Source organism: Adelges cooleyi, unplaced genomic scaffold, assembly GCF_023614345.1.
Source record: "Adelges cooleyi isolate 19-005CV unplaced genomic scaffold, UGA_ACOO_1.1 ACOO_flye_CR_arks_rails_tigmint_CR_PRNA_667, whole genome shotgun sequence".
Taxonomy (NCBI): domain Eukaryota; kingdom Metazoa; phylum Arthropoda; class Insecta; order Hemiptera; family Adelgidae; genus Adelges; species Adelges cooleyi.
In genome coordinates this window covers 87,929-111,696 of record NW_026096368.1, presented here as the reverse complement: position 1 = coordinate 111,696, position 23,768 = coordinate 87,929, and the positions used below count along the sequence as shown (strand labels likewise).

Genomic DNA, 23,768 nt, shown 5'->3' with positions numbered 1-23,768 from the left:
AAATTTACACGATTTTCACAATGACTCAACGTTTTTGCCAGTCAACGAGCGACCACCACTAAAAGAATCCAAGTATAATAAACTAATGACAACTCTCAATAACAAAAGCAAATACGTTGTACACTACAGGGCTCTGAAGCAAGCAGTCGAGCACTGTCTGACTGTAACTCGCTTGTACAGAGTTTTTTTAAATATTATTCAATAATTTTAATAAATGTATTATGAGTATTACTAACGGATACATACTACACTCCCAATATAACTACACGTCATGTCTAAAAAAAACGATCACACTATCTTAAATTATATAACTCGTCATAACGTTTTGCTTGCCGTCCGGCTGGCGGGTCAAAATGGGATGGAACACTGCCCCCCTCTGTGGAAAAAAGCCCAAGCCCCTCTAGAAAGTGTCTAAGGGCTAAGGACAGTGAATCACGCGAGCCAAACCACAGTGCGCCACAGCACGACGATGACAACATGTTTAGTATTTTAATCGTAGTCATTTCATGGGCGTTGTTTTTTTGTAAGCCGGACGCAGTCTCAGCTGCTTTGGTATACGGGAGACACCCTTTTAAAGTATACCTAAGAATAGATTGTATTTTTTTTTATGTTTTTGACTCCTACCTACTAAAGGAACCGTTCCGATGTTCGCGTTTTTCGGTCTGTACTGGAAATCAGAAATACCGAAACCAGAAATAGTCTACGTCAAAGCCCAATGGCTTATCGTATAAATTGTATTTATGCCTGCTCCTTAATGGAGTTTTTGGCTGTATACTCAATATGGCGGCGATCAGGAAAGGGACCGTTCCGATGTTCGCGTTTTTCGGTCTGTACTGAAAATCCGAAGAAATCAAAAAAGTCGGTAGTCAACAATTGAAACCGAGTCAAACTCCTCAAACTCAAAAGAAATCGTCATTCAGTATCGAACTTGATAAATTGGGACGTAACTCGGACGAGGACGGGAACAAAGAAAGTATTGAAACAGAAGAACTCTAAGTAAGAGCAAACGCAAGTTCCAGGTTCTCGACAATTACACAGTAGCCTACAACATGTTTATTATTATGTTCGTAGTAATTTCATGGGCGTCGTTTTTTTGTAAGCAGGACGCAGTCTCGGCTGCTTTGGTATACGGGAGACACCCTTTTAAAGTATACCTAAGAATAGATTGTATTTTTTTTTATCTTTTTGCCTCCTACCTACTAAATATGTACCATATGTATCATATTTATAGCCAGCTTTTTAGTGATGTCTCTGGTTGTGCATTCGATATCGTGGCGAAAGTAAGCAAAATATAAAAAGCAATTTAGTGTGTTGTAATAAATTAGTATGTATAGTGTGTATTGTATAATATTCACTATTTTCCTGATACGCAATCACTTTATACTTGATAATCTTGACCTTTTAAAACAATACTAGATTCATAGATTTTTAGCGATAGTGTAATCTAATCTTTTTGATTTTTTTTTTTTTTAATATATTGTACATCATATACCCATTTGGAATATTTTTTTTTTATTACAGAATATTAATTTTTTTAAGCAGATACAAACAATTATCTTGTCTCTAAATACATACAACGATACCAATCTACCCCAGGTAGCAAGCATATATTTCGAAAACCGAGGACATACAAAAATAGCAACTACTTACTAGAACCTCTTAAATTGTTTAATTTATCTTTGTACCACCACTCGTTCAATTGAACAACTTGATATCTAGCGCATGTACTGGATTGTCAAGCACAAACTTTACTATAATAATGTAATTTATAATTTTTGAAATTTGTTATTACAGGTGCTGATATTTAATTCATACCAAAGGATTCAAAATTCACAAGCAGGAACAATCGTTGATAGTGTTACAACAAATTTAACTTAAAAATGTTGGGAAGAAAAGAACCCACAACTGTGTTTAAATGAAATACCAAATAGAAATATAGGCCTCTAGGGAAAACCATGTAAAAACCCGCAATATGCATCACTCAAAACATGTTCTTATGCGATGCTTTTTCTTTTGTGCCCGTACACGATACATCTTAATGTTGACATCAGGGCTATTTTTTTTCAAATAAAGTTAGAAAAAAATTTTACTTTTAGAAATATTTAGTTATCTTTTTATTTATAGTGCTGTGTACTCTGTATAACTATTACTTTATAATATAAGCTCACTGGTGCCAACCCTTAATACATACTATAAGTTTTCAACTCGATGAAGTTTCGAAGTTTTGGGTTCGACAACTAACGTTGAAAACAATCCTGTTCATGAGTGGCTGATTTTGCGGTTATAGCATTTCAGTTAATTTTGTCAATTTATAATATGTTATCATTATCATTATGTTTATGTTTTATTAGTCATATTATTTTAAACACTTTATTTTATTCAAATATTATGTTAAATAACAAGTAAAACATAATTTGAATTTAAGATAACCTACAAACTCGGATTAGCTATAGTAGTTGATGACTACATCAACTTGAGTTCGGATAAGTTCAGCCTAAACGATATCCTTTCTGCTCTGAGCGTTGACATATCGACGACTTGGGTAGACACTGAGATCATACCTCTTATGCTCACGTCAATGTCAAATGATCCCGTTCGGGCGTTTTTTACGTTTGGAACGTGTGCCTATGGAACATGATGTATCCATCTATCGCAATTGACTGTACGCCCACTTTGATGTTTATTCTATTTAACGCCTTATTGACGATAATGAAGAGAGATACTAGAAATTATTTGAATACGAACTTTTATGCGATTACTCGAAGCGAGGGTGAGGTTCTTGACGATTGACTAGTGTGATTCCTATAGATCAGAACGTTTGGCTTTCTCTATTCTATTGAACTCCCTATCCTGGAGTCGACGCCCACGCGACGGAGGATTCTTTCGCATTTTATATGATGTACATGCTCAACTGGCGGAACTCGGGCAACGGGTACGCTTGCTTGACTGTCGTTTGGGAGTGCACCCGGTGGCGTTGGGGGTCCTAATCGAACCCTGGGAGGTGGACATGGCGGAATTGGATGCCCTTAGGGCAGACAATATGCTGTGGGCCGCCTACCAGCGGGGACTCAGAGCGGGCAGAAGGGAAATGGCTTCAGTCGCGGATCGCGTGAACCCCCACCACCTCGACGACAACCAACGTCGAGAGGAGCGCATCCTGAAGCTGGGAGACAATACCCCAGAGCCAATCCTCCCCCAGGAAGAGAAGGCAAAAGCGCGGTCAGGCCAACAATGGAGGCTGGAGGAACCAAAAAAAGAGGGGTCTCCTATGGACGTGTATGAGGCGGTACTGACGGCACCACCAACCGTTTTTTGTTTCTCGTTTTCTTTAAAAAGGAAACACGTTGAGTGCTGTTGAGCACTTGTTATATTATTATTATTTTATTGGTGTTTCACCCAATTAAACGGACCAAGCCCACGTACGTTAACACCGAACGCGTTTATTTATTAATACCACATATTTATTCTGTGTTCTCTATTTCCCTTCTACCGAGACGCCGACCACCCCCACGTGTCGCGTCAAGTTGGAGATGGCTCGCCCCAAAGAACGGCAAATCGAGCCAGCAGCCTAGCTGATGGTGTCCCTGCGTGGGGGGTGGTCAACCAGACCTTCAGTCCGGATAACGTTGGACGGAGGTACCAGCAATGGAAGAGCTCTGGAGGAGGTTCAAGCACAGGAAGCCCCTCCAACAGAAACGGACATTGGACAATGGCAAATTGGGATTTACCGATAACGATAATGATAACAATAGGAATTTTTGTAATAAACCGGATAAATTAAAAGCCATACTATCGGAATTATATGACAGTCTATATGAATCGAACAATATACTTCATAGTAATTATAAAAAACCTTATATATCAATTTTAACCTAGGAACATAAACATTCAGTCGATTCATGTAGGAGATAAAGTTTTAGTGAGGAATCACGCGAAAAAACATTCCCTAAATGAAAATTGGTTGGGACTCTTTGAGGTAACTCAAACACATGATCATGTAAATATCACTATCATGAAGGGAAAGAAAGAAATTCAACTAAACAAATGTTAAGCAATTCTTTGAATAATTTAGGCATATACATTCTCTATATAATTCTTTTATTCTTATATATATATATATATATATATATATATCACTACCAATGCACAAAATTACAGTAGCAATTCGCCGGTTAATCGCATGCTAAATTTATGTAATAAAATTAATAATTTTGATTTTTTTTATGGTTCAGCAACATATAATGCCATACGAAATATATATAATGTACACAACTTCAGTACGTTAACGCATCACATCATCGCAACCTGGATGGGAAGAAAGGCTCTAAACAGATTGCAGGTATGTATGTTATTTAGGCAATATTGAAGATGTTACTTGGTTTGGTAGTGATTATACGAGTTTGATGAATAGGGCCGTAACAAAAGAAGGTAATTTTGGTAGCGTCCACTTGCCACTCCGCCAAACTGGATTAAAAACTGGTTGAAACACAACGTTTACTGAATAGAGGAAACTTTACAGAAGCCTTGGATATATTACATTATAGACACATACAAAACAATTTTTGGGACGTTAACACATTTTTCTTCATCCTTAGAAAATGTATTCAATATTATTTAAGTAGGTCAGTAAAAACAACTACCTGACAGAGAACTCTCATACGGCAATGCACTATTGAACCATAAAATTCCGATCGATAATAACTTTGGGACACAAATAATTGTACAACTATAATATTTAAGCAATAATAATGAGAGGATCATTGCAATAATAATTTATTTATTATTTGGAAACATTATTTTTTTATTAAGACTGCTTATGAACAATACTGGCTACCTTTTATCGAATAGATATGTCTAGGTTAATTAGCAAGGTTTTCATTCAACATATTGAAGAAATATGTGAAACACTATAGAAACCGTGGGTCAGTACTACTAACACAATAATAAAAATCTAAATAAAACTGTTACAGTCGTATAGAAGTTAATAAATTATAATATAATCATCTAACAAATGTTAAATGTTAAAAATGATGTAAAATTTAATAACATTACAAGAGAGTACATGCTTTAAACACCACATACTATTCATTGTAGTATGTTCCATTTTTTTTTTTTTAACCGATAATCTATAATTTGTTGAAACGTGTGTAGTTTTACTTGCAATTATTAGAGAATAATTGCTCAGAATATATTTTTATGATAATCGTATGCATTAAAAATAAAACTACTCTTACATTTAAAAACTTTTTTTTTTATTTTCTTTTTCTCAAGCATATTTTTTTAGAAACAAAATATTTTAATTACGTTTTACTGTTTTTCAATAAAAAATAATTTAAATTGTTTCTTTTTTTCTAACAATTTTTTAATGTAATTTATGTTATGTCAAGTTGTAACACTGTCACGTTCGTAATGATGTTGGCTAGCTAAGTTCAGTTTTTTTTTTCTTTTTACGTTTCTGCTAATCGCCTTTATTTTACTAAGAGCTTATTCTTTACACGACTTTTTTTGTCGGTGTTTAATGAAAATTTTGCAATCAATGGGCCAGTCAACATATTTTGAAACTTGGTGTTCGTATTAAGAGAATACTGCCCGCTAGTTTTATAACAATAGCCAAGTCAGCAAATCATCTTGTATAGCGCGTAATCCTTGTACGAATGTAGCACACCTTACATATCATCAAAACACGTTGCTACCAATTTTAAAATTTTCAAAGCACATTTTTTAACAAATCAAGAGGAGTTCGTATTAAAAGAATACTGCCCGCTAGTTGTATATAAGTAGCCAAGTCAGCAAACCATCTTATAAAGCGCGTAATCCTTATACGATTGTAGCACACCTCTTTTATATGACCAGAAAACGTTGCTACTTTACTTTTACGCAATTTTAATTTTTTGATTTGACTCAACTTTTATCCGACAGCATTCACTCCTAACAAGTTACACTCTTGACACGCATAATTTCTATCTTCTACTATAATATTATCCATCAATATGTTACTAATGTAATAAAAAGGCAAAAACCAGTAAAATGTATTCTATACTTTACACAGCTTTCAAATTTAAGGTTTTTTTTTTTTTATATATAAGTAGTCAAATTTAATATGCATACGATTATTTTGTAGTTTTTATTTTCCAAACTACTCTACTAAATTTTCTAATTTTTTACGTTAATAACAAATGTTAGATTTCAGAAAACTTGTTTTTCATTGTAATGCTTAAAACATGGACTACCAAAAAAGCAAAATAATTTTCATTAGTGGTAAAGCCACTTTATTATTTTCGATAATCGGTAACCAGTAGTATAATAGTCAATAATAGGCATAAACAAGTATTATTAGAACTCAAAACTACCTTAACTTTAACTGAATTATGAAATTTCTGTACTTTTCCTACTAATGGGCCTTTGTTTTATTTCCTTGTATTATAACTCAGAAAATAAATGTACAATATTTGTATAACAACCTTAAAGAAATTTTACTTAAAAAAGACCTCAAAAATGTTGTCAAAATTAATGGACAATATTTTTTTCAAAATAATTCAATGTAATATTAAAGTCTTAAAAAGTAGAGCAGGAATAATCTAATGTGAGACATATTTTAACTTGGTACTTTACTAAAAAAACAACACTTCATGGCTCAATTGCATAAGACCGCTTCTTTTATAAACGGTCTTCTGAGAAATTTAGTAACTAATTGTGTAAGGGAAAACTGTTTACATGTTGTAAGTAAACATTTACGTGTTTTTGTCAATCTATATAAACACAAGACGGTAGGATTTCATAACTTACAAGTACAAAAAACACCATATGGCTTTCAGAAATAATTACAGATGAGCAACAACAAAATCAACTACTAAAGACATATTAGAAAATGTAAATACTATGAATAGTGTATACCTAAAAAAGGTAGTAAAGTAGCTTTTGATATTTGTGTAACACGCCAATATGGATTCAATAGATTTGAATGGATTTGATAAATTCATTGAATTGGAGACAGATGTGGTGTACCCTTTCGTCGAAAAACTGGTGCTGTTTGTGTATAATTTTTTGAGGGTTCACGTTTGGACACCGATGTGGAGATATTTTTGTGTTAGATTGGGATTTGACGAGGACTCAACCGTTATGTCAATACTAGTCCAGACGAGAATGCTTGAAAGTTTTATAACAGCAGTGCTGCTTGTTGCGTATGGAATTAATTTTAACAGGATGCTTGCTATTGTTTTCACATTGCATGTGTTCGTTCATATGTTGAATAAATAAAACACACCGTAGGTCTAAAATTTCTTTACTTATGTATTTATATTAGCCATAATCGAATTTAAACTTTTAAATTATCGTTTCTGGTGATACACCCGACCTGAATATTTTAATTATTGCTTACCAACTTTTAAAACTAAATAAATAAATAATTCATTAAAATGTCTAAATGTTTGCATTTGATGTTTGTAATTGTCACAGTTGCACTGTCCTTTTCTGTTTGGTGAGCTGTTGACATATCAACCAATACTTCATACATAATAGCTTCCAAACATGTCATCAACGTACATAACTTTGGATGTGACAAATTTGGCCACAAAAAATTTTATGTTACATGGACAAATAATAAAGCAATGAATATTACATCGTTTTATCCTGATGGGTACATTGGAGTCAGTAATGGTACCGATATTATTGTTGGTACTAGTTATAACATGATTACAAGAAACCAGTACGTGCAATACACAACAGTGTTACCAGGACAGGATAACGATGGACTGTTCATTGAGACTGCGAAAAAGTGACATATGAGCATCGCATTGACTTAGGTCTGTTTGCAATACTTGTAAGCGTTATATACGTATTGGTGTTGGTTTTGTATTATGTGTTGATTATTAAATGTTGTGCGCATAATGATTATGAAGGTATAAATTAGCTCATAATTATTGTTCCACTTATCATTTTACTTTATCAATTATTTCTTAATAACAATTTAAAATGTCTGACACCCAAACTACTCCAAAATCTGGCTCCCAAGGCAGCAACAAACAAAAAACCAGGATTTTCTCACAGAAACCTAATCCTGATAAAGTTGCTGCGGACCTTGTAAAGAAGCTGGACAATACATTGTCCAAGTATGTTAAAGTTGCCAACGACGCTAAAAGAGACTTAGACAAAAAGAAAGGCAAGCCAAAACAACCGGTCGCAGAGAAACAAAACTCTATAGACAGTATGATACGCGATATGGAGGAACAAGGCCTAGTCGAACCGAGCACATCGCCCTGGGCCGCCCCTATAGTATTAGCCAAAAAAAAAGACGGGTCCCCCCGACTCTGTATAGACTATAGGCGTTTAAACGAGGTCACCGAATCAGACGCTTACCCCATGCCGCATTTGAACGAAATGATTAGAAACATGCGGGGGCGAAAGTATTTAGCGTTTTGGACTTAAAATCTGGCTACTGGCAGGTCTCCCTAAGTCCAAGTGCGTGTAGATACACTGCATTCAGAACGCGAAGAGGACTCTTTCATTTCAGAGTACTTCCGTTCGGCTTAAAGAAATCCCCTATGACATTTGTGAGATTAATGAACGAGGTACTTAGAGGATATTTAGATGAATTCGTTCAGGTATACTTGGATGATATAGTAATATTTTCCAATAACTTGCCCGACCACTTAGACCATCTCTCGAAAGTTCTCGAACGGCTCGAACGTCATGGACTAACGTGTCATCCTAAGAAATGCAAATTAGGAACTCCCGAAATTTCATTTTTGGGGCACTTAATTAGTTCGGAGGGAATTCAAAAACAACCGGAGAAATTATCAGCGATCAGAGACTTTCCGACACCACGGAAAGTTAAAGATCTACGTAGGCTCTTAGGCGTATGTAATTGGTATAGTCAATTTGTCGACAACTACTCCGACACGATTGAACCTCTAACCCGCCTATTAGGACATGGGGTAAAATGGCGATGGGAAAGGATAGAACAAGACGCCTTTAATCAAATAAAGAATGCTTTGTACCATTCCCCAAAGTTATCTTCTCCCGACTACGAACGCCCATCTGTTCTGTCTGCAAACTGATGCAAGCGACATAGGCGTAGGTCCTTGGGTAGAAAATTTTCCAAAAATAATATTCTTCATAGAATTAACGAGGTTTGCCTATGAAAACTAGACTGTCTGTCCGCGGATTGAAGATGGTCAACATGGAACACTTTATAAAGCAGTTCTAAATCCATGAATGTACATGGAAGAAGACACACAAAGATTAAAAAAATAATGAAAACCATGATATACAAAAAATTAAACACATCCTAAGGAGTATGATGCAAGAAGCCAATAATAACATCACTATTAAACTCACAGCATCTTATTTAAAAACAATTGAGAAAAGATTCCCATGATCATAGTAGTGTTTTACCTAATGTAAACTGATTCACTTTTCGAATACTCCCATAACTCATTTACTATAAGAAAAAGGCATTACAGGACTAAGAATATGTTTAAATACAGTTCAAGGAAAAAAGGAGTTGTTTCTAGATTTAACACTAACTAAAAGTAGATTTTACAGTAACTTAGGATTAGCAATACATTTAACACTAGTAATTAGGTATATTAACATACCTAGGTACCTCACAAATACAAATGATACACGGCGTTGTATTTGTTGTTGGCACAATCAGTTGTCGGCCAGCATTCCTTTGTACTGCGAAACGAACGATCATCTTTAAACACTTCCATGACATTAATCTTTAATCTTATATCCGTACTTCCAATCAATACCTAAAAACAAGAAGTTGGCCAAATTTAACTATGTTCATATTAAATACGCATTCAACGTATACAAGATATTATATATATATAGTGTGAATATTTTTATTGAATATTTTTTTGGACCCTATATACCTTGGCTTAAAAAATATTCAATAAAAATATTCTTGTTTTAGTGTAACTTATTTTTTAAATTAAAACCTTGTCGAAGAATTTTTATAGTCCATAAAAAATGTAACATTTACTTAATATTGTTATAATTAACCTGAATGATATAACCATATATTGGAAATTTTACATGGATGTCTAACCATTTAGTATAAATTATAAAAAAAAAGGATTTACATTTGACCCTACGACAGTGATTATTTTCATAAAATTTTTGATAAGTCGGTAATATAATTAAAATCAATATTTCACAAAATATATAGTATCTCCAGTGTTATATTAAGGTATTTGTACAAAAGTAAAGTAATATTTATATTCAAAATTACAAAGGCAAAAATTTGTTTATATGTGTAAATAAAATAGAATATCTAAAAAATATTCTATTCGAGCTGTGAAAAACGGTCGTCGTACATCCATATACTATAATCAATAAATGATAAGAGCCAAACCAACAAAGGAGTTTTTTTAATCAAAACAGTATCTTTGAAAATATTATAATAAAGTTTCTTTTGCAGATAGTAACAGGTCAAGCTCCACATAAAAAGTAAATTCAGGACTGTCCTGTAATTTAGAAACCTTTATTATGATTTGAAGATAAACAGATAATTTGTAAATATTTTAATAATTTTCTTGTCTAGAAATATTAGGTAAAATGAGGTTAATGGTACCAATTTATTTAACAAGTTGGCAGCGGGAGCCTATTTCAAATGCCTGTAAATTATAGCGTTCCTAACAATCTTAATAATGAAAATCATACTTCTAGCGACAACTAACATAATTTTGGTATCAATCAATTCATTAGAATAAGAGGAATCTAAAACAATTATCTAACTGACGGGTGTCACCTTGTGTGCAAAGAATGGTTTAAAAAATGTAATTATTTCTGGACAATGGGTGGCACCAGTAACTCCAGTTTTATTGGAGGTTTTTACCATCATAATCAAATAACCTCAGTAATAAAGAAAACAAATATTCAAAACCTTCACAAGCCGTATTCAATTTAATAAAACCCATCTAAAACTGAAGTGTAACAGCTGATAAGAATACATATGTTACTATTTGTTATCTTAACGCAGCGATAGCCGACCGGTGGCGTGCACTGTGCAGTAGTGGTTCTGTGAGAGTAGAGAGCGGTCTACGCGCTTAGTACCGTGTCTGGCCGTAATTTGTTATACTTATAATTGTAATTTATGTTAAAATAAATGTACACTAGTTCAACCTAGGTCGTCTCAGTCATTTTGTTTAAATATATTTGTATTATTGGGTATATCCGTGTTAAAAAGTTAACACATTAGACAATTAGTTAATGTTTTATTAAAAACTTTTGAAGAAAAAACTAGGCTACATGGGAACTATGAAAAAGAATAAACAAGAAAAATCTCCTTCATTCTTACATAAAAAAAAAAAAAAGACAGTAGGAATAGTTTAATATGGATTTACAAAACGCATAACAATGGTGTCAATAGTAACAAAGCCTGGGAAATCAATTATTTTAGTATCATCTATGCATCATCAAAAATGTATTGATAAAGAAAATCAAAAACTATAAATTATGTCATACTATAACTCAACTAAAGGAGAAGTTGAATTATTATACCGAGTGTTTTATTTATTCATGCAGTTGTCGTAAACAAAATTGGCGTTTCTTGACGCAAATAATTCAGAGTTTGATGATTCATCTAGCGAAAGGCAAAAAAAATGTGTATGAAGTGTGTGGGAATGATGAGAAAAAATCAATAACTGTATTAATTAATGTGTCAGCCAGTGGAATAATAGCACCAACTACAATCGTTTATCCAGGACAGAGGTTAAACCAAAATATCGCCTTAAGTATACCCAATGGCTGGGGAATTGCCAAGTCTGACAACGGTTGGATTATCGGTGAAGTTTTTTTTGAATACATGGCAAATGTTTTTCACCCTTGGCTAATACAAAATAAAATAAAACTACCGGTCATTGACGGTCATCATGTAAGCCATCTGACTTATAACCTGAGTAAATTTTGTTTAGAAAATGGCATCGAGTTAATGGCTCTCTACCCAAATGCTACCCATATACTACAGCCTTTGGACGTTTCAGTGTTTGGTCCACTAAAAAAAGCTTGGGCAAATGCTGTTCATACATGGCGAATGAAGAACTTGGGTAACACTTTGACCAAAAACCAATTCGCCCCATTAATATCAGACACCCTAAATAATAACTTATCAAAAGATAATATTACAAATGGGTTTAGAGTGTGTGGAATGTACCCATGGGATTCAAACGCAGTTGATTATACAAAGTATGTTTCATCACACAGCTTAAACGAATCCCATGAAAATGATTCTCGAAGACTTGAATCTTTGCCAGCTATTAATAAACAAATGGTCAAGCAGTATTTAGAATCATTAATTGGGCCAGAAAAAATTAGCCAGTTCAGGAAAGCATATGAAGAAGGTAGAAATTGGGGTGGACAAATAGAGTCAACAGATTTGTACAATTTATGGACAAAAATGATTTATGAAGATTCTTTAAATAATTGTATAGGACCTCAGCCTTCAGTATATCGACAGTGTTTTGTAGAAAGGGCGTAACCCACCAAAAATCTAAAATAGACTTTTTGGTATCAAAATTTTCAGAAAAATTAGGAGCATAATCTGTAAAAAGGGCGTTCATGAACATAGACTCAGTATTTCACTATTACAATTATAGTACACACAGACGCCCATTTCACAAAAACAATTTTAATTTTTAAAACGTAGAAAGGGGGTATGCCACATATTTAACACTATACATTTTGTACCAAATGTATGTTCGGCATATTTTACACAAAAAACGTGGTAATATTATTTTTATCAACATAATAATGTGTTGAGGTTAATAAGATCTAAACGTCAGTTCATCATAATATATAAACTATGTGAGAAAGTTTGTGGTTAGCAATTTTTGCGGTAAAATAATAATAATGATAATGGTATGTACTCCCGCGTTGATCGTTCTTATTGTTTATTTTTCCTTAATGTTCTCAATTACAACGTCTGTCTGTATATATTTAGTCATTAGTTTTATTTCATAATAATAAAAAAAAATGAGTAATTTAAGGAGTAGAAGAATCCTCTCACAAACAATTGCAAGTACAATTAGTAGTGATTCAATTAATATTATAAAAGTGAATGCTTCTAACAATAACAGTGTCGTTTTAAATGAAAATAATGACGTTTTTGATATTATTTTAGATATTGAAAACATTGATCAGTTTGTTATGCTTAACGACAATAATATTGTAAATTATAATGATGATAATATTAATTTTAATACTAATAATAATTTGACTGATACTTTGAACTATATTGATGTGCCAGTTTCTTTTGAATCTAGTTTAGGAAATAATGATAATGATTTTAATAAAATTACATTATCTAATGAATATAATGTTTTAACTCCTGACAATAAAGAAAGGGTGGAAGTAGAAATTGTTTTGCCAGTTTCTCTTACTAATAATAATAACACTGATTCTAATATAGTCAATTATGACAATATTAATATTATAACTAATACCACAATAAATGAAAACGTTTTATTTAATGATAATGAACAAAGTCTGGAAGTGGAAGTTTTTGGGAAAAAAAAGAGAAAGAAAGATGATCGTGTTGTTAATATATTAAACCGAGAGAAAGGGAAATGTTATAAGAAAATAAAGCAAGATAACACTTTTGAGTTAGTTGCACAAAAGGAAATGAAACCAAATCCTTGTTTAAATAAAAAATGTTTAAATAAGTGTTCCTTCATAACTGAGGAGGAAAGGTCAGTAATTTTTAATAGATATTGGAATGAATTGGATCACAATAGAAAAAGAGATTATCTATTAAGTTGTATGAGTATGCAAGATGTCAAAAGGAATTATGTCTCCCATGTCAATAATCGTTCATGCACTTATAGTTACTCTATTGTTATTGACAATGTGCAAGTAAAAGTTTGTAGACAATTTATACTGAGCACATTGAATATATCTGAAAAGCTGCTTAGGTACACTCGGAATAACAAGTCTGACTTACTTTCAGCTAAATCTGATAATAGAGGTAGACAACCGTCAAAAAATAAAACTCCTCATAACCAAATGGAATATGTTGATAAATTTATAGAAAAGTTGCCAGCCGTTCCATCACATTACTGTAGAAGTTCAAGCAATAAAAAATATACAACAAATGATTTCCAAAGTTTAGAAAATGTATACAGGGTTTATAAAGAAGATTGTAAATTGAATAATGTTTTACCTGCTACTAGTGGTGTTTTTAAAAAGAGGTGGAACACAGAATACAATATTGGTATTCATGTTCCAAAAAAGGACAAGTGTACATTCTGTGAGTCATTTAAGAATAGCATTCAAAATGAAAGTGAACATTATATTTTATTCAATTTTAAATATTTATTTCTGTTAATAGATTTTTTTGTTTACTTATTGATGATGAACTTTTTTTAATGAAGCAACATAGTTTATAGACTTTTATTTAAAAATAATATTGTTATATTTTAATTATCTAGTAATTATATACAACTCAAAAGGAGAGTTCCTACACACCATTAATGTTATGTATACATTACTAAAAATTTATTATCCAGTGAAAGATTTTTTATTTACCTATTCATTTTATATTTTATTGATGTTGATCTCTTATAATAAAAGTTTTATAAGTCTGAGTATAATCAATTATAGTTTTCAATTATTTAAATTATCTAATTACTCTTCATAACAGGTTTATACAATACCAAAAATTTACTTATGAAACCAAATTAAATTTTAAAAAAATCTACCTACTTAAATAAAAAGGGCGATTAGAAATATAAAATTCAAGAAGGGCTTAAGCCACAAAAAAATTCTAAAATCAAAAAGGCGCTGGGAAATTAAAATTACAAGAAGGGCTTAAGCCACAAACGATCACTGAAATAAAAAGCGCTTGTAAATTAGAAACGCAATAAGGGCATAACCCACTTATACCTTTTTTTAAGTGACAGTTACAATGATACTCTATGTTTATATTAACTTTATTAATATAAAAATTATTTTCTTAATATTTCTATTTTCCAAAAATGTAATTTTGAGAACACTTTGATTAAAACTGTATTTTCTGCAATGTTTTTACTCTCCCGTAAACAATTATGAAAATGTGGGTTACGCCCTTTCTACAAAACACTGTCGATATGAAACACCCATAAAAAGTGCAGCCCATATTATTTCTTTTGAAAATGGTCAAAATAGTGATTTTTCATACACTAATATCAACTGAAAAAAGGCAAGATAAATTAGCCAAAATTATTTGTCCAGTAACAAATGGAGTAGATGTTCCTTCTTCATTTAAAAAACATTTGTTATGGCCAAAAACTCCTCCGAAAAAATGTTAGAAGGAAAATTAGAATGCCTTCAGTTGTAACATCAGACCAATTTCAGATATTTCACCTCAAAAAAGCCGAAGAAAAAAAGAAAGCAGAAGAACGAAGAATAAAACGTTTAGAAAAAGCTAAAATAAAAAAAAATAAACTTGGAAAAAAAAATAAAAAAGTTGTTAACGATTTAGAAGAAGAATGGACGTGTAAAGTTTATGAAGCTTAGTATTATTCAGAATCGATAAGAGGCTTAGCTAGAAAATGGATTGAGTGTGATGGTTGTTTGGCACAATATCACGTAGATTGTATACCAAAAAAACATAGGTCAAGTATTAATTTCAACGTATCTGAGGAATGTGTAGAATTTCTATGCCATTTTAGTGTGAATAGCGATGAAGAAGACAGTTCCTATTCTGACTAGTTTCACCAGTAAAATAAAAATAAAATTGCACCAAATGAGTTACTATCATCATCATTATTATTATTAAATGTATATGTATATTATTATTAGTCTATTACAAAAAGCATATTTATACTAAATTTAATGATCTCAAGGTTGAGACTGACTATTTGTTTAAAATACTTATTTAATAATTAAAATGTTGTTCATCTAGTAGGAATTTACAAATTTATGTAATGTTTAAGTTAATTTATGCAATATAGAAGAAGTGACATTTTTCTTTATTTTATTGGCATTTAATTGATAAAAAATATTTTTAAAAAAAGTGTCATTTACTGGGTTTTCTTGGTGTCATACACTAGAAAATTGTGTTCTACACTAGGTCTATAAGGAAACTAATTGATCAATTATTTTAGCTATTAGAGTGAATGAAAACAACTCCGATTTTAGAATTTTATTGATGTATAGAAGTTGTACGACAATTTAATGTACTTGAACAGTAAAAATTCTTATCGGATTGGTATTTAAAAATGTGTTCTCTTATCAGGCCTGTTATACTGTCGTTCACTGGTATCATTCACCCTATTACATTTTATTTTAATCATTGAAACACCAGGATCCAGAGGGGAATGCAATATCGCTTTTTAAATGTAGCGGTGTATCACACTGCACTGTACCAGTAATGTCATATTTTTTCACTGTACCAGTTACGAATTAAGAAGTATACCAGATTGCAGTGAGAACAAATTATTTTAAATAGTTATCAAGTAGCTCAAAAATTAGTCACTTGTCAAATTTTTAAACATTGTACACGATTATGTTTATAGCAGCATTGTTAACGTTTAGGTGGCATTTAATGATGCTGAAACCAAGGAACGACTACTATTGTTTTGTTGTGTGTGAATGCGACTGTAAACTGTCCATTTGACTCGCCAATAATATGGTACATTAAGTTCAATAATAACCTTTAAACAACCAAGTTATTTGTTTTTGCTTATTGTTTATATGCTAATGGCATAATATTTTTTTGTTTGAAACGTTCAACTATTACCATTTAAGAAAACATACATACTATATTAGATGTACATATGGTTAAATCGAATGTTGGAAAACGAATACAGATAAAAATGTATGAAAGATATTTTTCCGTTATTAACATTCTACCTATTATACATCGGATTTTTTTTTTTTTAATCGTATCGACGATCAAGTATTTCAGATTTCATTAGACATTGAATATGAACACAGAATAATTGAAATCAGAATGGAAATATCGATAATTTACCATGGGAAATAAAGAACGCATAATCTATGACCTTCGGCCATGTTCTCGTGGCTGTTCTTTTATTCTTAAATCCAAGTACATTTTATTATTTTGTTTAATTCCACTGAGAAAATGGGCGCCGTATAACCTAACCCGCCTTATATTCGCACGTAGTCGTGGACACAAAAGGCAATAAAAATTCAATAAAATTGTCCTCGATTGAATTTCAGTATTCGGCAAATGTTTTAAAACAATTTTTAACCAAGAGACCGGAAAAGTGAAACAAATTCAATCAAATTCAAATCTACATACCCATCACACGAAACGAAGGTGCAGTCGAAAACCATTCGACGTTGGCGGCCATCTTGCCGTGTGCACAACAAATTTGATATAGGCATTTTTTTTTTCATACCGCAGTAAAAACTGTAATATTTGCGACGGAATTTCGAATACAGCCGCAAAAGTTAAATTAACATACAGGTACACTTCGACTTATGTTTTGAGTAAAAAAAGCAATACGATTATTAAAAAATTTAACGAAACTGAGAACAACGCGCATTCGATTCGGTACGTCGTTAGAATAGGCGAACCGCGAACGGCAACCGAATTTCAGCGGACGCCGAGCGAACAAAGCCCCTGACGGCTGGAACACGGAAATGGCGTCCGCAGTGATGGGCATAGACTATAGAAGCACAACCGAATACAAACTATCGATTAAATTATCCAACTATAATCGATAGTTTGCTTAGCAGTTGTCTTAGATATAATATCACATTATGTATGACAAATCAAACTATCGATTTTAGTGACATTATAGTAGTATATATATATATTTATTTCAATGGTTGTTGATGATCGGCTATGGTTTACAATCTTATTGCACGATTCGTACACGGTACACCCGCGGTATCGCAGTAGATGCGGTTGTTATCTCGAATAATGATAACACTGTTAAGAGCTATCGGCTGATAACCGCTGACGCACTGCGTCCTGTTCACAGATTGAAATTTGAACGATAGGCATATTAATGTTATTATGAAGTTCAACAAATTAAAAATTCTCCAATTTCACTATGTATTAAATGTTTATGCCTTCACACGTTATAAATTGTACTAATTAAAACAACATTTATGGAACGCACTTTTCTTCACCGGGCACACTATTTTTTACCTTATTTATTGTGTTGTAGTCTTTTCCAGTTCAAAAGTTATAGCTACTCAATCTTGGGGAATTATCGTTGCCCAACTTTGAGAGTAAACAGGCAAAATATGTTTACTGCAATCAGTGCAGTGACATCAACATTCACTCTTTTTTTTTTTATATAATATATTTTATTTCAAACCGAGTAGTCGAAGACATATTTTTTTTTTTTTTTGATCTCGATTACTATAATGGCACACCACAGAACTATGTTGTTACACGATGTTACTACAGTTAGCCCAGTGAATTTTCGACAAACCAACACAAGAACTAGTTGCCAGTTGAACTAGTCATAGTCACTGTACTCATTTATTCGCTCAAATGAAATTGCAATCCCTTCAACTGATGCTATATAAAATATCATAAGAAGGGATTTAAATATAATTATTTTGAAAAAACTTGTTTAATTTCTTAGCAACTTATATTAATACAAAAAGTTTAATTAAATTAAGTTGTATAAAATAATAAATTTAAATCAACAATAGATAACCTAGTATTTACCTTCACTAATAAATACTTAATAAGTAATAACTTTTCATATCTAGCTAATAAGGGTATGTATTTTACACACAGCTTGTAGCTGATAATTACAAAATATGTCAATGAGGTAATTTAGTTTGTTTTAACTTTCTACAATGTCAAAAGTCTATTATACCTAGATCATCAATAAATGAATAGTTTTTCATAAATCGTTATCAGTTTACAATCGTGAAAAATTCTGACTAAGTACGCCAACGTTTTAATTTAGTCAATGTTTAAACATATATATATACTTTGGTTTAAAAAAAAACTGCTGGAGTGGGGACGGAGTTATCTACAGGAATTATTATAACTAATAAAAATGATAAAATCACTTTTAAATAAACGCTTCTAAGCGAATCTGTGGATGCCTAGTCGATTCAAATCTAACCAAAATATTTTTATGGTAAAATCCTAACAACCTTAACATTTCTTTGTGTGTAATCTTAAAAATCAATTTAATTATAATTGTAATCATTTACAATTATTGTTAGTTATTATTTGCTCGATTAAAAAAAAAAAAAATAGTATTAAATACACAAATTTGGGCTGAAAATACTTTTATAGGCCAGCTGTGATAGAAATTTAACATTATTTTAGAAGGTGCTACCTGTTCAAAAACTCTGGGCTTATTACTTGTTCAACTAGTTTCTAGTAGTAGTGATGTATAAGTAAATATTAGGAAAACTTTTTTTGTTGAGGTATTTATTTAATTTATAGGAAGCTCTCCCACTTCACCAAAGACATTTTGCTTATGGTTTAAGATTTCTAAATCAGTAACCACTTTCTACTTTTCTAAACACAGCATATACCTACCTACTATTAAAAATAATCGGATGGAGTACATGATTTTTATTATGAGTACACGGTATACATGCATACATGATAAAGTGGGATGTGTGTATTGATAACACCATTCATTATTAGTAATTAGTTAAGAGAGATTTACAGTACCATTAACAGAGATTTCAAGCACATCCTCTGCCAGTGGAAATCTAATACCGTGGGCCCGACACTCTCATTGGCAATAGCATTAGTCTTAGAAGGGACATCACCAATACTTAAATTAATATTTTTAAAACTTTCATCAGAAACAGCATCTCAATTTCTGAAATTTTACAAAATAATTTTATACTTTCTTATTTACTAATTGAAATAATGAACTAGAATACAAAACAAACACACTTCAGTACGGGACAAAAACACTCTTAGCACGATCGAACGAGACTCTTGCTATAAGTTGTCGTAAGCATAATTCAGTCAATGAAAACAAATTATTTTTTTCATTGTCTTCTTTGGATATTGCTCTTTTTGTTATTATGTCCAAGTCTCAACGCTGAAATACAATCGTATTGTTTTAAAAACTGCACTAATAAGAACGCCAAATTTTTTATTTATTAAGAGGTTTGGTATAGGCGAATTTTGTCAATATATGAATATTAAAAGATTTGTGTACCTTTATTGATACAGAAATGAGATGTTTTTATGGGTGGGTAATTTTTTTTTTTTTTTTAATTAGACTGTTATAGCATCAGTTTCCTAATTTTTCACTGTTAATGGTCAACAATTAACTGTCCTATAAATAAAGCTATTAATGTTTAAACTATATTAATTACGGAAAAAATAATAGAACAGTTTAAGAATTAGCCAGTTACACATCTTAATGATTTCCACTACATGCAGTATGGAAGATGTACGGTACTTATAATTAAAGAATGAAGATGTTCATGGCCAACTGGCCAACTTGTGCGCCAGCATGTACGCGAACAATGTTCGTTGTGATTTATTTGTGTTCGTTCAAATTTATTTTCCACCAACCTTTTTAAAATTCCAAAGGATTGTAATAATCCCTAGCCATAGGTGCAATATTTCACAATTAAAACAGTTGTTAGCTTACATTTAATAATAATAACCTATATATTTTTTTTTAAAAATAACGATTAATTGCAAAAATTACTAAATAGCAATATTCTTCAAGTCGACTTCAGTACACCACTTATCAAAAAGTATTCAGTTGTCACTATCCGTTGAGTTTGTTTATTCAACATCATTGACTTTTTCCTTATCACGAACACTTGTCTTGCGAATTTTTAGCACAGTGTACATACCTTTCAAAAGTACACGCGTCTTACGATTTGTTCGCACCTTGTACCTATCCCATCTTCATTCAATCTATAATTAACTCACTATTACAACGGTTCTTCGACATCTGAGAAGAAACCGCACAGCTAACCTTAACACTGTCGGCAACTCAACTAAGAGCCTAACACTAACCATCCAGTGTGTCTGTAACTAATACTATCTATCTTTTGTCTTATGACAATGTGCAGTTTGAAAGATGTCAAACAATTTTGTCACATGATAAACAACACATTTGATATTACGGACAGAATATTATAATTTTTAAAATCCTTATAGTTATGTCATTGTAAACCCTTGCAGTAACTAAAGTATTATTAGTTAAAAGACACAGAAGAACATAAATATATTTGAACAGCATCATCATGATTATTTTAACTCAGTAGCTCTTTTTAATATTAATAGAGGGGCTCTTAATGAAAAAAACGCATAGCTGTATGTACAACAACAGCCTGCAAAGGCCGTTTATCGAAACGTGTAAGCCACGTAATTTTGTAATTTTGCACGGAAAAAAAATTGTACGTTTTTAGTATTACAACAATCGACATTAACTCGCTAAACAACTGACGTATCGATTCAGCCGTACAATACAGTAAAAGGCAAAATCAATAAAATCTCGTCGTCAAATGACAAAACGACGGAAAAATTTATTAAATAACGGAAGCCACCTATATTCCAAAATGACAGCCGCTCCGATCAATTCGTGATAATTGATAAAACGAAAGCCGCGTTATCAGCAGCTGATTATGCGTTACACCCACGATGTAGAAAAGATAAGGTGATGCCACTCCAACCAAATCAGTGGGTCAAGAAATTACGGCATTTTGGTAGTACAATTTTGTCACGTAGATAGCGCCACCATTCGCCCGGAGGCCGACTTTTACATGGAGCTGATAGGGTTTCTTACATATTATTATACGCTACTGTCATTTTTATTGCTAAATATAAATATATTACATGTAATTTTTTTTTATTACAGGACTATAGATTATATATTATTTAAAAAACCACAATATTCGTATATTCCACAAAAGACGTTTATAGTCGAACGATGACTATCCTTTTATAACAATATATATGAAATTATTCTATACGATATATAATATAATAACACGTATTATGTACAAGAAAAAATTGTCCTCAACCCCTCCCTCCCCCCTCCTATATCTAATTTTAAGCACCAGAGAAGGCTTTTTCAAATTGAGTTTATAGTTGTTGAAGGTCTATGAATAATTTGTTATAAAGAATAACGACAATTTCTTTAAAAAAAATGTAGTTTCCTATAAAACCATATGTGAAACTAGACATTTTTACAAGATAAAGCTTATTCTATGGTAACTAAAGGGACTTATAAAGTAGGGTATATTAAAACAGTGATCGGAGAGTTATTTAGGAAAAATAACTCGATAGTACGATTTCAAGAAATAACGAAATTTCTGGACTTATAGTTCCGAAGATATTTTAATTCTTACTTAGGTAGCCGCAATTCCCCTTAACACTTAGTAATTAAAATATAATTGTTAAATTATTATTTATTTACTTCAAGTTCTAAATGACTTCAGGAAGTAACATTGTAACAATTATATAATAAATGCCTATAATATATTACTTAAAACACAATTTTATTTTTGGCTTTGGGGGTTTGAACCCGAACCCCCCTGTTAGTACATCACTGTACATAACAATAAATACATTTTTTCCGATTATTTTAATTTACCCCCGAAAAATAAGCATCGCTTGTGTAAGGTGGATATTAATTACTTTAATATACCCCAATTAAGTGTCTTCGAAAGCCCGACTACCGTGTAACTCAAGCCCAATTATACGTGCAATGCCTAGGGACGAAGTAGAGACATATTCTCTACATTGTGTTCCTAGAGATGATATTTGCATCACAAATAATTGTTTATATTTTGTGTCTACATAATAAACCGCGGCATATATAATTATAAAATGTTCTTATTAAATTGTTCTTATTCATTTTTACAAATAACATTCATTGACTAATGTAGATCTTTTGGATTTATTGACAATATTTGCTCTACTCTAGTTTTATTCTATTACTCTGAACTAGAAATTATGACCATGTATACTAATGACTAATTAGTATTGGAATACTACTTCATATTAGTAGAGTAGCTAAAATAATAAAATAAATAACTGTGCTGGACAAAGACTAGATCAGAATAAATTTAATTTAATTAACTATGAAAGCTATATTCTAGTGCTAATATTTACTTTAATGCCGTTAAAAAACACCGTTTTCGCAATTAAAAAGTTAACAAAATAATTACTATTACTAAATAAGACAATAAAAATAATAAAAACTCCAAATAAAGAGTAATTAACATAAAAATAAAAAATAAAACGTTTATCGTCCATAAGCTGCATAGAAAATGTCGGCCTCCGGGCGAATGGTGGCGCCGCCTGTACAGCGAAGCTGAACTACCAAAATGCCTGAAGCATTTGACCCCAGATTTTTACTGATAAGAAGTTGAGTGGTATCACCTTATCTTCTCTACATCGGGGTTACACCAAATTAGAGTAGGGTAAGTAAACTCGTCGCTGCGACTTTGTCACGGCGACATTACTGTCACTAGTAGTCACTGCGACACTTGTGTAAAATATATGGTGACCAGTGATTAAAGTAGTAAAATATACATTTACAAAAAAAAAACAAAAATTGTGGCGCCCGTGGCGACACTGCCAGTGGTGACCCCACTACTACGATAATATTGTCACTATCACCGTGATAAACTACAAAATAGTAAATATCTGTAATCACTTAATTTTACATTTGTTGTAAAACAATTAAAAAATGGATATTGGATGTTATAAATGGAAATTTTATTCTGTAGTTTAAACTTTTGTAATGTTTTTTACTTATTTTAAAATATATTATCTTTAATTATTTTTATTGCTCTTATATACTTTGTACACGATGTAAACATTTAAATTTAAAAAAAGAACTTTT

At 31.8% G+C, this 23,768-nt stretch overlaps 1 long non-coding RNA gene across 1 annotated transcript in view; it reads right to left on the bottom strand.

Moving 5' to 3' along the window:
* Positions 1-17,621, bottom strand: part of LOC126845084 (uncharacterized) — a 31,074-nt gene extending 13,453 nt beyond the window's left edge. Inside the window, exons 1-2 of the long non-coding RNA XR_007686687.1 lie at positions 17,249-17,621; positions 9,597-9,755 (exon numbers count right to left, since the gene is read on the bottom strand). This is a non-coding gene — a long non-coding RNA (uncharacterized LOC126845084). The remainder of the gene's footprint in view (positions 1-9,596; positions 9,756-17,248) is intronic.
* Between the last annotated feature and the right edge of the window lie 6,147 nt (positions 17,622-23,768).